This window comes from Mesoplodon bidens (genome assembly GCF_964165515.1).
Source record: "Mesoplodon bidens genome assembly, chromosome: 13".
NCBI classification, from domain to species: Eukaryota; Metazoa; Chordata; class Mammalia; order Artiodactyla; family Ziphiidae; genus Mesoplodon; species Mesoplodon bidens.
In genome coordinates this window covers 40943846-40960065 of record NC_138169.1, presented here as the reverse complement: position 1 = coordinate 40960065, position 16220 = coordinate 40943846, and the positions used below count along the sequence as shown (strand labels likewise).

At 40.6% G+C, this 16220-nt stretch overlaps 1 protein-coding gene across 4 annotated transcripts in view; it reads left to right on the top strand.

Annotated features, from left to right (window-relative positions):
* Positions 1–16220, top strand: part of OSBPL1A (oxysterol binding protein like 1A) — a 221135-nt gene that overhangs the window by 162778 nt on the left and 42137 nt on the right. The gene's annotated exons all lie outside the window — the stretch shown is intronic.

Sequence of the window (16220 nt, the reverse complement as noted above, 5' to 3'; positions counted from 1 at the left end):
CTAGCACTTTCACCCAGGCTGTGTGACTTTAAAACAAGGAATACCAAGAGCTACTAAATGACAAGAAAGAAAGGGACTTTACCAAGAGTCCCTCCCAAGTTGCTTCATTGTGCTCTAACCATGGGCTTTTTAAAGAACTATGTTTAAGATTCCCCTGGCCCCAGAACCTCTGGTTCTGGGGCAAGCCTCTGGAGTTTGAAAAATGTCCTGAGGCTATACAGGTATCTGATCACAGTGGCTAAACCTCCATCATCCTGTTCAAAGCCTTGCTGGGGGAGTAGCACACATGTCAGAACATTTTTACTTTCCTCTAGGGTAATAGAAGTGCTTCTTACCTATTTCTCTGTGTAAATCTTTATATTGTTATGAATATTGTCCAATAAACAGTGATTTTTCTATGTCATCTTTTGAAACTGTAATTAGTAAAAGTAAATTATCCCTCCAGGACATAGTAGCAGTTTTAAAACTTTAACAACTCAAACAGAAAAATGAGGTGTTTTTTTCCTGAAATAGTTAATGATAACATCAATATCTACTTTATGTTGAGAGTTTCTATCTTCCAGGTACTGGGCTGAATGTTGTACATCACTGACAGAGTCCCATAGTAAAAATAATATTTTTAAAAAAATATTTGACTACATAGTATATACGTATACAGGGGTGTGTATCATTGGAACAAAATTTTCATTTATAGTACTTAGGCTTGCTAGACATTCTATTTCATTTTTCTTAAATGTCGGTTATATGAACCATTAAATTGAGTTTACAGACCACCAATGAATAGAACCCGAAGTTTAAAAAGCACTACTCTGTATGTACTATTTCATTGGAACCTCTCCAAGATTGTGTGAAATGGTATCGTCATTCTCTACACAGAAACACTGAGGCTTGGGGTAGTTAGTTACTTGTTCAAGTTTATGCAAAGTGGCAGTGCTGTGAAACCCAGGTGTCGAGAATCTGGAGTTAAAGAATTCCAGTTCTGCTGATTAAATTTGTGAGTGTGGACAAGTTATTTAATGAGTGCTTAATTTATAGAATTATTTTGAGGATTAAATGAGGTGATGCATGTTACGTGGTTAACACAGGGTCTAAAATGGAGTAAACCCTCACTAAATGTTAGCTGTTAGTACTCAAATACTTCATCCTAGTAGAACTGCGCAGGGATAGTGTGATATCACAGCATTTGTGAAAATGTTGCTTTAAAAAAACCTGAAGTTTTCCTGTTCTCCCGAAGGATATGATCAAGGGTCTTTGGAAAGGAGGTAGAAGCTGGACTAAAACTAAATAAAAATGTAGACTATTAAGATTCCTGCCATCATGGGAAAAAGAAATGTTGGAGAGAGAGCTCCTCTGTCTTACAAGAAAACAGACTGGGTGACTTCACAGGCCCCATTGTGAAAGGCATAGAGGTGAGAGGGCACAGAGACCAGGCAGGGACAAATGCCACTGAGCTATTTCACTGTAGAAATAGGGTCTTGAGACATACACGTGTATTTCGGTCATTTAAAGAATTAGACATCAGGTGAAAAAAAAAAAGTCTGGGGTGGGGAGATCCTTAACCAAGACATAAAACCTGAAAGCTATTAAAAAAAAATAAAGACATATTTCACTGTAAAAGTTTTCTTTAAACCTGCAAAGGATTCTATTGGCAATCTAAATGGAAGATTAATAAGACAAACAAAAGATTAGTAGTCTCAACAAATTCTTACGAATAGACACACACAAAAAGCCAGTGGTTACAAATGATATGAAGAGACAGTCTATAGATGTGTAAATCCAAATGGTCATTAAAACATGAGAAGATGTTCTGACTCACAAGTAGTCAAGGAAAAGCAAAATAGCAATGCAGGAAAAAAAAATAGCAATGCGATATCACTTTCTAGTCAGACTGGCAAAACTTGGGTAAGAACACCTATTGACACCAATTGCTGCTGGTGGGGAGGTGGGAGAAGTGCTGTCCTGTATTATTGGTGAAATATGAAATTGTTAAAAACCTTTTCAGAAAGCAATCTGGCAACGTCCCTGGAAATGTAAAATAGCGATACTTTTTGACCCAGCAATCTGACCCCTGGTTCTCCACCCCATAGAAATGAAAGCATCAGGTTTAATTAGGAATGTAATGTATTAAAGTGTTTTTGCTGCATTGTTTGTTTTCGCAAAAGAGTAAAAACAGTAAATGGCTTTCATGGAGGATGGCAAAATATGTTTTGATATATAGTATTCTTGTCATGGAATATTATTCATTAAAAGAATTAGTTTACCATTTGACGAACAAATTTCCATGAAGTACTGAATGGGAAAAGCAAACTGTAAAGAAGTGTATATAACTGGTGTTCTATTTTGGAATTTTAAAGTCAGAAAGCCGCTTTGTGTGTGCACACATGCACGCACTGTTTAAGACTGTTTGAGAAAATATAAAAAAGTATAGAAAAATACATACCAGGTTTTTACCATGGGTTACAGTGTAGTACAGTGGTGGCAGAGGAAGTGGGGTGACAAGCAAAAAAGAACAAAACGGGGGAGAAAGACTGCATTAAAAACAGGGTGCATGATACAGAGTTACATGTATGTGTATGTGTTCCTGTGCATAAAGATATTAGAAAGATAGATACACTTATATCTATCAACTTGAAGGGGTATCCTCTTAAATTATTATTTAGTGAAAAAACAATGTGGCCTGTAGGGTAATATGTCAGTAAAACTCTATGTACTTGTGTCTGCTTATGCAAGGAGAAAAGTATGGAAGGGAGCACTTCAGGCTGTTATGTTGGTATTGGAGGTGGGAGTGGATGACTAGCTTGTTCTTTATCTGTGGATTCTTTCACCTGGAACATAATAACGTATGGTAATTTGAAAAATTAACCACATACTTGTTTCCCCATTTAATTATGTTTACTTCCATGTGGTAAATACTTGAGAAGATTATTTCTGTTGTGTCTTGACTCGGTTTTGACTTAGAACTTAAATTTCTAAAAATGTAAGAATGAGATTATAAAACTTTATGAATTTAGGCAGCGGTCCCCAACCTTTCTGGCACCAGGTACCCGTTTCGTGGAAGACAATTTTTCCATGTCTGGGGGTGGAGGGAATGGTTTCAGGATGATTCAAGCGCTTTACATTTACTGTGCACTTTATTTCTATTATTATCACATTGTAATATATAATGAAATAGTTATACAACTCACCATAATGCAGAATCAGTGGGAGCCCTGAGCTCGTTTTCATTTGCCACTCACTGATAGGTTTTTTTTTTTTTTTTTTTTTTTTTTTTGGCGTGGTACGCGGGCCTCTCACTGTTGTGGCCTCTCCCGTTGCGGAGCACAGGCTCCGGACGCATAGGCTCAGCGGCCATGGCTCACAGGCCTAGCCGCTCCGCGGCATGTGGGATCTTCCCAGACCGGGGCACGAACCCGTGTCCCCTGCATCGGCAGGCGGACTCTCAACCACTGCGCCACCAGGGAAGCCCACTGATAGGGTTTTGATATGAGTCTGCAAGCAATTGGTTTATTATGGTCTCTGTGCAGTCAGATCTGTCTGCTAATGATAATCTGTATTTGCAGCCGCTCCCCAGCGCTAGCATCACTGCCTCAGCTCCACCTCAGATCATCAGGCATTAGATTCTCATAAGGAGCAAGCAACCTAGATCCCTGCACGCGCAGTTCACTGTAGGGTTCGTGCTCCAATGAGAATCTAATGCTGCTGATGATCTAACAGGAGGCGGAGCTCAGGCGGTAACGCAAGCCATGGGGAGCGGCTGTAAATACAGATGAAGCTTCTCTCTTGTCTGTCGCTCACCTCCTGCTGTGCAGCCTGGTTCCTCACAGGCCACGGACTGGTACCTGTCCATGGCCCAGGGATTGGGGACCCCTGAATTAAGGGATGTACCTTTTTTTCTGGAGTAACTATTAATACGATTGTGGAGTGTTTTTATCTTGTCCATATGGAAAATATTGGAAGATAGCTGTTTATTTAAAGTTTCATGTATACATTATGGTCATAATATTTATAGTCTTCCCAGGTAGGTAGATTTGGTTTTGGCAGATTATACCATAAACAGAATCAGAAGACCAATGTTAGACTTGGAAAATGTTATCTGCAATATAGGTGGCGAATAGAATACTTATAGTGTACCAGGAGCTCTTACAAATTGAGGAGCTATTTCAGTGGGCAGATATCACCAATGGCTATGAATGTTTTCACCTTAATATGTTTGTACTTTATGAAAATAACAAAGAATTTTTAAAATTCTTTAAAACGGATGTGCAGGTAAGAAACTGAAACTTCATTTCCATGAGGCTCTTTTTTTTTAATTGGAGGATAGTTGATTTACAGTGTTGTGTTTCAGGTGTACAGCAAAGTGAATCAGTTATACATATACATATGTATATGTATACTCTTTTTTAGATTCTTCTCCCATATAGGTCATTACAAGTATTGAGGAGAGTTCCCTGTGCTATACAGTATGTCCTTATTAGTTGTCTATTTTATATATATAGTAGTGTATATATGTCAATCCCAATCTCCCAGTTTATCCCTCCCCAGTGAGATTGTTTTCTACATCTGTGACTCTGTTTCTGTTTTGTAAATAAGTTCATTTGTACCATTTGTTAAGATTCCGCATATAAGCAGTATCATTTGTATTTGTCTTTCTCTGTCTGACTTCACTCAGTAGAACAATCTCTAGGTCCATCTTGGATTGTCCCTTTTCTTAGTGCACTCGTAGCTGCCCCCTGAGGCAGATCGTCCAGCCGTTGCCCCCCAGGCTAGAGGTTGGCCCCTGGTTATGCAGGGAGGCTGGGGCAGGAGCGTGGGCTGCGGCAGTGGGTCCCTTCCCGTGGGTCTTTCCTGTCCTCATGTGAGAGCCGCCACCTGCATGTGCTGGCGTTTCTGTGGGGCATGTCCATGCCCATCCCTGAGACCCAGAAGGGCTAACTGGCCTCGTGAAGACAGAAGCAAACCTGAACCACCTGGTGGCCAATTGCAGCTGAAGCTGCATCTCGCCTGCCTTTGTGATAATCCTTCTCTACTCTTTTTCAAAGGGTCTCCACGAGCAAACCTCCTAGTCCACAGGCAGGAGCAGAAGGCAGTGTGGGCAGGGTGTTGAGAGGGTCTGTGCAAGTCTCATGAATTTGCAGGGTTCCATCAGGCTGAGCCTCCTATATGGTGGCTGCTGTCCAAAAGCATCTCCCAGGGCGTGGAGTCAAGATGGCATACTAGGAGGACGTGGAATTCACTTCTCCACACAGCTAGGGAACCTACCAGGCACCGGTGGGAGACCATGGACACCTAAGGGGACGGGAGGAGCCTCCAGCGACTGGGTAAGACATGGGAGGTGTGAAGGGGGAGGAGAAGTGGAGGTGGGACAGGACTGGAGCCCCCTGAGGGGTGGCTGGGGGAGGGGAAGGGATCCCATGCCTGAAGGGGGAAATTGGGGAACCATTGGGAGGGAAGAGGATCAAAAGGGAGTGTAGCCAGGTTTCCTCTGCCCACCGAGGCCCCCTCCGGCCACCTGGGTCCTGAGGGAGTGGGAGGGAGGGAAGGGGGAGCAGAAGTAAAGGCCAGACCTCCGGGATGGCACCCCTGAGGGGTGGCTTGGGGAGGGGAGGAGCTCCTACACCCAGCGGGACCCACCCATGGCTAGGAGTCCACCAGCGACAGGGGAAACCCTGGGGGAGACGGAGGGAGAGGGGCGTGAAGGAATGGAAAGGAATGGGGCCAGTGCTTTCCCTGTCTGCTTAGGTACCGGGAACGTGTTGGGCTCCTGGTCCTAATCCTCTGCCCTCGGAGCCTCCCTCCTGCTGTGCCGAGACCAAGCCCCGCCCCTATACCCCCACCCAGGGCCCTACCTCCAAACTCTGGAACTCCACACTCCAGAGGCCACCCTTTCCACGTGCTGCCTCTCCCCTTCCCCGCAGGTCCTAAGTAGAGGCCCTGCCCCACGCTTGAACATTGCCCCGCCTAGGCCCTGCCCCACCCTAAACCCCGCCCCTGCAGTTGTTTCAATTATAGTTTCATTTTTCCTAATATATTTTTTATGTTTCGAATTTTGTTTTTTATTTGATATTGTACTGCTCTTTTTTTTCTTTCTTTCTTTTTTTTTTTTTTAACTGTGCCATGAAGCTTGTGGGATCTTGGTTCCCAGGCCGGAGGTTGGGACCGAGCTCCTGTGGTGGGAACTCTGAGTCCAAACTGCTGGACTAACAGGGAAGCTCAGATCCCAGGGAATATTAATCAGAGTGAGGCCTCCTGGAGATCCTCATCTCAGCACCAAGACCTGGCTCTATCCAACTGCCTGCAAACCCCAGTGCTGGACGTCTCAGGCCAAACAACCAGTAAGGTTGACAGTAATACAGCACCACCCATCAAAAAAACCAAAAAACAAAAAAAAGAAATGACAAAAAAATATGTTACAGACAAAGGAGCAAGGTAAAAACCTATAAGACCAAATAAATGAAGACGAAACAGGCAACCTACCTGAAAAAGAATTCAGAGTAATGATAGTAAAGATGATCCAAAATCTCGGAAACAGAATGGAGAAAATACAAGAAACATTTAACAAGGATCTAGAAGAACTAAAGAGCAAACAAACAGTGATGAACAATACAATTACTGAAATTAAAAATACTCTAGGGACTTCCTTGGTGGCACAGTGGTTAAGAATCCGCCTGTCAGTGCAGAGGACGTGGGTTCAAGCCCTGCTCTGGGAAGATCCCACATGCTGCAGAGCAGCTAAGCCTGTGTGCCACAACTACAGAGCTTGCACTCTAGAGCCCATGAGCCACAACTACTGAGCCTGCGTGCCACAACTACTGAATCCCGCGCACCTAGAGCCCGTGCTCTGTAACAAGAGAAGCCACCACAATGAGAAGCCCACGCACTGCAACAGAGAGTAGCCCCAGCTCGCCACAACGAGAGAAAGCCTGCGCACAGCAATGTAGACCCAATGCAGCCTAATTAATTAATTAATTTTTAAAAACCCTCTAGAAGGAATCAATAGCAGAATAACTGAAGCAGAAAAACAGATAAGTGAGCTGGAAGATAAAGTGGTGGAAATAACTGCCAGGGAGCAGAATAAAGAAAAAAGAATGAAAAGAATTGATGACAGTCTCAGAGACCTCTGAGACAACATTAAATGCACCAACATTCGAATTATAGGGGTCCCAGAAGAAGAAGAGAAAAAGAAAGGGTCAGAGAAAATATTTGAAGAGATTATAGTTGAAAACTTCCCTAACATGGGAAAGGAAATAGTCAATCAAGTCCGGGAAGCGCAGAGAGTACCATACAGGATAAACCCAAAGAGAAACACGCCAAGACACATATTAATCGAACTATCAAAAATTAAATACAAAGAAAAAATACTGAAAGCAGCAAGGGAAAAGCAACAAATAACATAGAAGGGAATCCTCATAAGGTTAACAGCTGATCTTTCAGCAGAAACTCTGCAAGCCATAAGGGAGTGGCAGGACATATTTAAAGTGATGAAAGGGGAAAACCTACAGCCAAGATTACCCAGCAAGGATCTCATTCAGAATCAATGGAGAAATTAAAACCTTTACAGATAAGCAAAAGCTAAGAGAATTCAGCACCACCAAACCACCTTTACAACAAATGCTAAAGGAACTTCTCTAGGCAGGAAACACAAGAGAAGGAAAGGACCTACAAAAACAAACCCAGAACAATTAAGAAAATGGTAATAGGAACATACATATCTATAATTACCTTAAATATAAATGGATTAAATGCTCCAACCAAAAGACATACACTGGCAGAATGGATACAAAAACAAGACCCATATATATGCTATCTACAAGAGACCCACTTCAGACCTAGGAACACCTACAGACTGAAAGTGAGGTGATGGAAAAAGATTCCATGCAAGTGGAAATTAAAAGAAAGCTGGAGTAACAATTCTCATACCAGACAAAATAGACTTTAAAATAAAGACTATTACAAGAGACAAAGAAGGACACTACATAATGATCAAGGGATCAATCTAAGAAGAAGATACAACAATTGTAAATATGCACCCAACCTAGGAGTACCTCAGTACATGAGGCAAATGTTAACAGCCATAAAAGGGGAAATTGACAGTAACACAATCATAGTAGGGGACTTTAACACCCCACTTTCACCAATGGACAGATCATCCAAAATGAAAATAAATAAGGAAACACAAACTTTAAATGACACATTAAACAAGATGGACTTAATTGATGTTTATAGAACATTCCATCCCAAAACAACAGAATACAATTTCTTCTCAAGTGCTCGTGGAACATTCTCCACGATACACCATATCTTGGGTCACAAATCAAGCCTTGGTAAATTTAAGAAAATTGAAATCGTATCAAGTATCTTTTCTGATCACAACGCTATGAGACTAGATATCAATTACAGGAAAAAATCTGTTAAAAATATAAACACATGGAGACTAAACAATATACTACTAAATAACCAAGAGATCACTGAAGAAATCAAAGAGGAAGTAAAAAAATACCTAGAAACAAATGAAAATGAAAACACGATGACCCAAAAGCTATGGGATGCAGCAAAAGCAGTTCTAGGAGGAAAGTTTATAGCAATACAGTCCTACCTCAAGAAACAAGAAAAATCTCAAATAAACAACGTAACCTTACACCTAAAGCAATTAGAGGAAGAAGAACAAAAAAACCCCAAAGTTGGTAGAAGCAAAGAAATTATAAAGATGAGATCAGAAATAAATGAAAAAGAAATGAAGAAAATAACAGCAAAGATCAATAAAACTAAAAGTTGGTTCTTGGTGAAGATAAACAGAATCGATAAACCAACCATTAGCCAGACTAATCAAGAAAAAAAAGGGAGAAGACTCAAATCAAGAGAATTAGAAAGGAAAAAGGAGAAGTAACAACTGACACTGCAGGAATAGAAAGGATTATAAGAGATTACTGCAAGCAACTATATGCCGATAAAATGGACAACCTGGAAGAAACGGACAAATTCTTAAAAAAGCACAACCTTCTGAGACTGAACCAGGAAAAAGCAGAAAATATAAACAGACCAATCACAAGCACTGAAATTGAAACTGTGATTAAAAATCTTCCAACAAACAAAAGCCCAGGACCAGATGGTTTCACAGGCGAATTCTATCAGACATTTAGAGAAGAGCTAACACCTGTCCTCACACTCTTCCAAAATATAGCAGAGGGAGAAACACTCCCAAACTTATTCTACAAGGCCACTGTCACCCTGATACCAAAATCAGAGAAAGATGTCACAACAAAAAAACTACAGGCCAATATCTCTGATGAGCATAGATGCAAAAATCCTCAACAAAATACTAACAAACAGAATCCAACAGCACATTAAAAGGATCATACACCATGATCAAGTGGGGTTTATCCCAGGAATGCAAGGATTCTTCAATATATGCAGATCAATTAATGCGATACACCTTATTAACAAATTGAAGGATAAAAACCATATGATCATCTCAATATTATGCAGAAAAAGCTTTTGACAAAATTCAGTGCCCATTTATTATAAAAACTCTCCAGAAAGTAAGTATAGAGGGAAACTACCTCAACATAATAAAGGCCATATATGACAAACCCACAGCAAACATCACAGTCAATGGTGAAAAACTGAAAGTGTTTTCTCTAAGATCAGGAACAAGACAAGGATGTCCACCCTTGCCACTGTTATTCAACATAGTTTTGGAAGTCCTAGCCACGGCAATCAGAAGAAAAAAGAAATGAAAGGAGTGCAAACTGGAAAAGAAGAAGTAAAACTGTCACTGCAGGTGACATGATACTATACATAGAGAATCCTAAAGATGCCACCAGAAAACTACTAGAGCCAATCAATGAATTTGGTAAAGTAGCAGGATACAGAATTAATGCACAGAAATCTCTTGCATTCCTATACACTAATGATGAAAAATCTGAAAGAAATTAAGGAAACACTCCCATTTAACATTGCAACAAAAAGAATAGAATACCTAGGAATAAACCTACCTAAGGAGACAAAAGACCTCTATGCAGAAAACTATAAGACACTGATGAAAGAAATTAAAGATGATACAAACAGATGGAGAGATATACCATGTTCTTGGGTTGGAAGAATCAACATTGTGAAAATGACTCTACTACCCAAAGCAATCTACAGATTCAGTGCAATCTCTATCACACTACACTGGCATTTTTCACAGAACCAGAACAAAAAATTTCACAATTTGTATGGAAACACAAAACACCCCGAATAGCCAAAGCAATCTTGAGAAAGAAAAATGGAGCTGGAGGAATCAAGCTCCTGGACTTCAGACTATATTACAAAGCTACAGTCATCAAGGCAGTATGGTACTGGCACAAAACCAGAAAGATAGATCAATGGAACAGGATAGAAAGCCCAGAGATAAACCCATGCACATATGGTCACCTTATCTTTGATAAAGGAGGCAAGAATATACAATGGAGAAAAGACAGCCTCTCCACTGAGTGATGCTGGGAAAACTGGACAGCTCCATGTAAAAGAATGAAATTAGAACACTTCATAACACCATACGCAAAAATGAACTCAAAATGGATTAAAGACCTAAATTTAAGGCGAGACACTATAAAACTCTTAACAGGAAAACATAGGCACAACACTCTCTGACATAAATCACAGCAAGATCCTTTTTAACCCACCTCCTAGAGAAATGGACATAAAGACAAAAATAAACAAATGGACCCTAATGAAACTTAAAGGCTTTTGCACAGCAAAGGAAACCATAAACAAGACCAAAAGACAACCCTCAGAATGGGAGAAAATATTTGCAAACGAAGCAGCTGACAATGGATTAATCTCCAAAATATACAAGCAGATCATGCAGCTCAATATTAAAAAAACAAACAACCCAATCCAAAAATGGGCAGAAGACCTAAATAGACATTTCTCCAAAGAAGATATACTGATTGCCAGCAAACACATGAAAGGATGCTCAACATCACTAATTATTAGAGAAATGCAAATCAAAACTACAATGAGGTATCACCTCACACCAGTCAGAATGGCCATCATCAAAAAATCTAGAAACAATAAATGCTGGAGAGGGTGTGGAGAAAAGGGAACCCTCTTGCACTGTTGGTGGGAATGTAAATTGGTACAGCCACTCTGGAGAACAGTATGGAAGTTCTTTTAAAAACTAAAAATAAAACTACCATATGACCCAGCAATCCCACTACTGGGCATATACCCTGAGAAAACCATAATTCAAAAAGAGTCATGTACCACAATGTTCATTGCAGCACTATTTACAGTAGCCAGGACATGGAAGCAACCTAAGTGTCCATCGACAGATGAATGGAGAAAGAAGAAGTGGTACATATATACAATGGAATATTACTCAGCCATAAAAAAATGAAATTGAGTTATTTGTAGTGAGGTGGATGGACCTAGAGTCTGTCATGCAGAGTGAAGTAAGTCAGAAAGAAGAAAACAAATACCATTTGCTAACACATATGTATGGAACCTTAAAAAAAAAAGTGGTTCTGATGAACCTAGGGGCAGGACAGGAATAAAGACACAGACCTAGAGAATGGACTTGAGGACACGGGGAGGGGGAAGGGTAAGCTGGGACAAAGTGAGAGAGTAGCATTGACACATATACATTACCAAATGTCAAATAGATAGCTAGTGAGAAGCAGCTGCGTAGCACAGGGAGATCAGCTTGGTGCTTTGCGACCACCTAGAGGGGTGGGTAGGTAGGGTGGGAGGGAGACAAGAGGGAAGGGATATGGGGATATATGTATGCATCTAACTGATTCACTTTGTTATACAGCAGAAACTACCATTGTAAAGCAATTTTACTCCAATAAAGATGTTTAAAAAAAAAAAAAAAGCATCTCCCAGTGACTTTCCTGGCTGTCCAGTGGTTAAGACTTGGCCTTACAGTGCAGGGGCTGCTGGTTCAATCCCTGGTTGGAGAGCTAAGATCCCACATGCCTCGCAGCCAAAAAAAGCAAAGCATAAAACAATCAGTATTGTACCACGTTCAATAAAGACATTAAAAATAGTCCACACCAAAAAAATCTTAGGAAAAAAAAAGCATCTCCCAAAGACCTGGGGGCCAGTGATCTCCTGAACTTGCGCAGTGTGTTTGGAGCAAAGGGATCCCAGCACAGCGTTTTTGAGTCACGCTTCACAAATTAACGTGGTTCAGCTCAGGGTCTGTGTACACCCTGTGTCCGTGGTGCAGAGGCAGGGCAGCCGGGTGAGCCGCGTGCATCAGGGAGATGAAGCGAGTGGGACGGGAGCTTTCCCTTAAAGACCAGTCATTGTGTCGTTGTGTCCATAGTCAGAGCGGCATCTGTATGGTTGAAAATAGCTCCGGGGTGCATCACTCTCAGTCCCTGGTACAGGGTGTTTTCTCTCTGTGTGAAGGGAAAAAGGAAGCATAGAATTCAGGATAATGACTCTCAGATCAACTCAAAGGGAAGAGAATAATTGATCTGTGCTCTCAGCCTGGAAATTCTGAGGCCTGCCTGCCACTGCTGTTTTCTGCCTGGAGTAGCATCTCCTCATCCAAGATCATTAGGGAATTCTTACCCGCCTCCCTGCCCCTCCATGGAAGGAGTGAAAATTTAAAATATAGAAACATATCTTTTTCAGTATAAATCATCTTTAAAAATTTTAATCTACCTAATTTAAAAAAATCTATTCTCTCTACTTTAAATAATACTGCAGATTTAGCATTTTCTTGATGAATTGGGCTGTGGACTGTTTTGCTTCTCATTGACTTAAGGCTCTTGTAATTGAGTAATTTTTTGCTCTTCCCCCATAATCTGAGAGCATTCCTATCCTTTTGTTTTCTTAAGTAATCACAGAAATCCATTATGTCCAATTGTAGCCACAGGTGATTTTTGAGCACTTGAAATGTGGCTAGTGTGAGCACGAAACTGAATTTGTAGTCTTATTTAATTTTAATTAATATAGGTTTATTATGTTAATTTTGTAATATAGTTTGTAAAAACGAAGCAGTATAAAATATGTTGCCATTAAAGATAACTTTATTGCTTTGGTAAGACTACATTTCACTTTGTTAAAAATTTAGTAGCTAACTTGTGATGTGCTCTAAGTGTAAAATCAACACTGGATTTTGAAGACGTGGTGTGGGAAAAAGTATAAAATATCTCATTAATATTTTTATATTGATTACATGTTGAAGTGCTGATATTTTGGACCTATTGGGTTAAATCAAATATATTGTTAAAATTAATTTATTTTGTTCCTTTTTACTTTTTTTTTTTTAATAAAGCCACTACAAAATTTAAAACTGTCTACGAAGCTCTAGTTGTATTTCTATGACAGGTTTCTCAACTTTGGCACTACTGACATTAGAGGCTGGATAACTTTTTGTTGTGGAGACCTGTCTTGTTTCCTGTGGGATGTTTAGCAACATCCCTGGCCTAGCTGATGAAGACCAACTTCCCACCCAGTGCAGGAATGCCTTTCTGGGCCGTGACTGAAAGGCATCCTCCAGCATCTGTTTGAAACACTTCCTTGTTGAGACTCTCTTGTCTCCCCTATTTGGAATTAATTATAAAACAGGTTATATTTTATGGTAGCTGTTATGTTAGCTTTATGTTATATTTATATTAAGTTTATGTTAGCTTTACGTTAGGTGTCCTGTAACTTCCACCAAGAGTCCTAGTCCTAATGTCTTCAGTAGCACAAGATAAACCAAATTCTTTATAAAAGCGATGACGTATACCAAAAGGCCTTATAAATTCTAAAGCTCATTCAACAAATACTTAAACTCCTCCACTGTGTTAGGCTTGTCCTGGGCAATGAGATACAGCAGTAGATGAAACATGAGTCCTCCGGAAGCTTATGTACTATACTTGGGGGACGTAGTCAGCAGATACTCAGGGGTGCCCTGCAGTGCGTCACGTGATGATCAGTGCTGTGGAGAAGGACGAAGCAGGCAGAAAGGTGCAGGGACTGCGGTGGGGCTGTGGGTGTGTGGATGCCGTTATTCCTGCCCCCCCGGCCCCATCCTCTAAATGCCCTGACGCCTCTGTCACGCCCTGTTCCCAGACCTCCAGTTTCTTCTGTTTCTTCTAGACCACACGTTTCCTTCAGCCATTGCTTATTAGAGCTGTTCTCCAGACACCTTTGCCTGGCCTCTCATGAGTCCTCCTTTTCAAAGTGACACATGGGTCTGAATCCCAGCTCTGGTCTGACCCTTGCAGAGCTGCCCTTGGGAATGTTCTGGCTCTGTTCTTCTGGCAGCCTCGTCGTGCTATGGATTTAGATGCAGTCAGCAGCCCTGTGGTCGTTTCCTTGGGACCCAGCTCCTGCATGGCCGTGTGGGCTGGTGTTCCTGTGGCTGCTTCTCATCAGTGTGTTACATACCATGTGGTCTGAAGGAGGGTTTGCATTTGGCTGTGCGTGTCCTGCACAAGAAGACAGCACGGGCTTCGTGATGGCCCTTTCCCTTCACCTCTGCTTTCTGGTTGTGTTCCAGAATAGATACCTCAGGTTGCAGGTTATCTGGCCTCATTAATGAGTAATTACATTTTCATAGAACACCATAAAGAGTTATGTGCACAGAAATCAGTACAGGATATTTCTGGGTGGGATTCTTGGCTGGCAACCCTGTGATGCTTTCTAAATTGAGAATAAAAGTAAAGCTTGGATGTCTCTGCTGCTTTCTTGCTTCCAAAATATTTCTTGTTTTTCTGCTATTCTTGCCTTTAATCAGAATGGTAATGTATACATATGCATTTAATGTAAGCATTTGTTGGGGGGAATTACAGCCCCTTATTCAGTCTTCACAAAACTTATTTTGGACTCATAACTTCCTAGATATATGTTACATTTCTGACTGACTTTATAATAGACGAGATGAAAAATTTAGTTGATGTGCATCTCTGAAACTATATTCTACATGCAAATGGTAGGTAATGGCAAGGATTCTGTTCCTGGATTCAGTTGTTCATGTCACTGAGATTGATAGTCTTGGATTGTAGAGAATGTGATTTAAATACCATCTGTGGCCACTTATCCAGCAGATTGGGTGGATGACAAATCTGCCAAATGAGCAGTGTGTGTTCCTAAAAAAGGAAAAATCAGAAAGAATTTTACCACAGAGGATCTTAAAATATTATTTATTTAAAAACTTAAAATTTTATTAATTTCTATAATTCAAGTTAATCAGTTTATAGAAGAGATTCTTTAGAAGATAAGAATTTTAATTTAATATTTTCTTTAATATTTCAGTTACATGGGTATATTTCAAACAGCACCTGGAAAACCAGCATCCCTAGCCAGAACCTAAGATGATGAAAAAGAAGGCATTATTATAATGGTGTTTCAGGAAGCTGTTCTGGGCACCTCCCGCCCCTGGTGGTGCTGAGGCCTCAGGATGCCTGAGCTCAGTGTGCTGCTCGTCTGAGCCACAGACACTTTGCCACCGACAGCCGCCCTTCTCTTGGCTGTTTCCTTACCCCTGCAGAGGATTTGGAAACGCTCCTTCTGTAGAGGTGAATTTGTAAAGGGTTTTTCCAGTCCATCCAGAGTTGCTGAGTTTGGTCCAATATCAGCATCTTTGGGAAAGTACTGATATGATACAATTAATTTCTTAAAAATCTGAAGCTAGGTTCTGTAATGACATTTTTTGTTTCCATTATTTAACAGCTGCTAGAGTAATTTATTGAGTATCAGAGTATGATAGGTCAGTCTTGGACCAAACAGCAGGTCAGATACTCCAGCACATGAAAGGACAGTGTACTTCTGAGGTGGTTTAAGCAGCTGGACACCAGCACAGGATTAGGAGGGCTCGGATCAGAACGATTCCGGAGACGTGGGGCCGGTTGATCTGTGGAACTTTTCAGGGCCCAAAATAGCAGTGAATAGGGATACAAGCCCAGATTGACCCTATTTTATCCTGTCTGTGCACATTTTTTCCAGTTTTATTGAGAAATAATTGATATACATCACTAAGCTTTAGGTGCACAGCACAGTGGTTTGAGTTCATGTGTATTACATTTCACAATATTGTGACATGATTACCACAGTAGGTTTAGTTAACATCCATCAGCTTATATAGATAAAATAAAAAGAAGAATTTTTTTTCTCCTGATGATGAGAACTCTTAAGATCTACTTTCTTGACGACTACAGTATATCTTACTTACGTCTTACAGTGTTGACTATAGTCATGTTGTACATCACGTCCCTAGTACTTATTTATCTTATAAT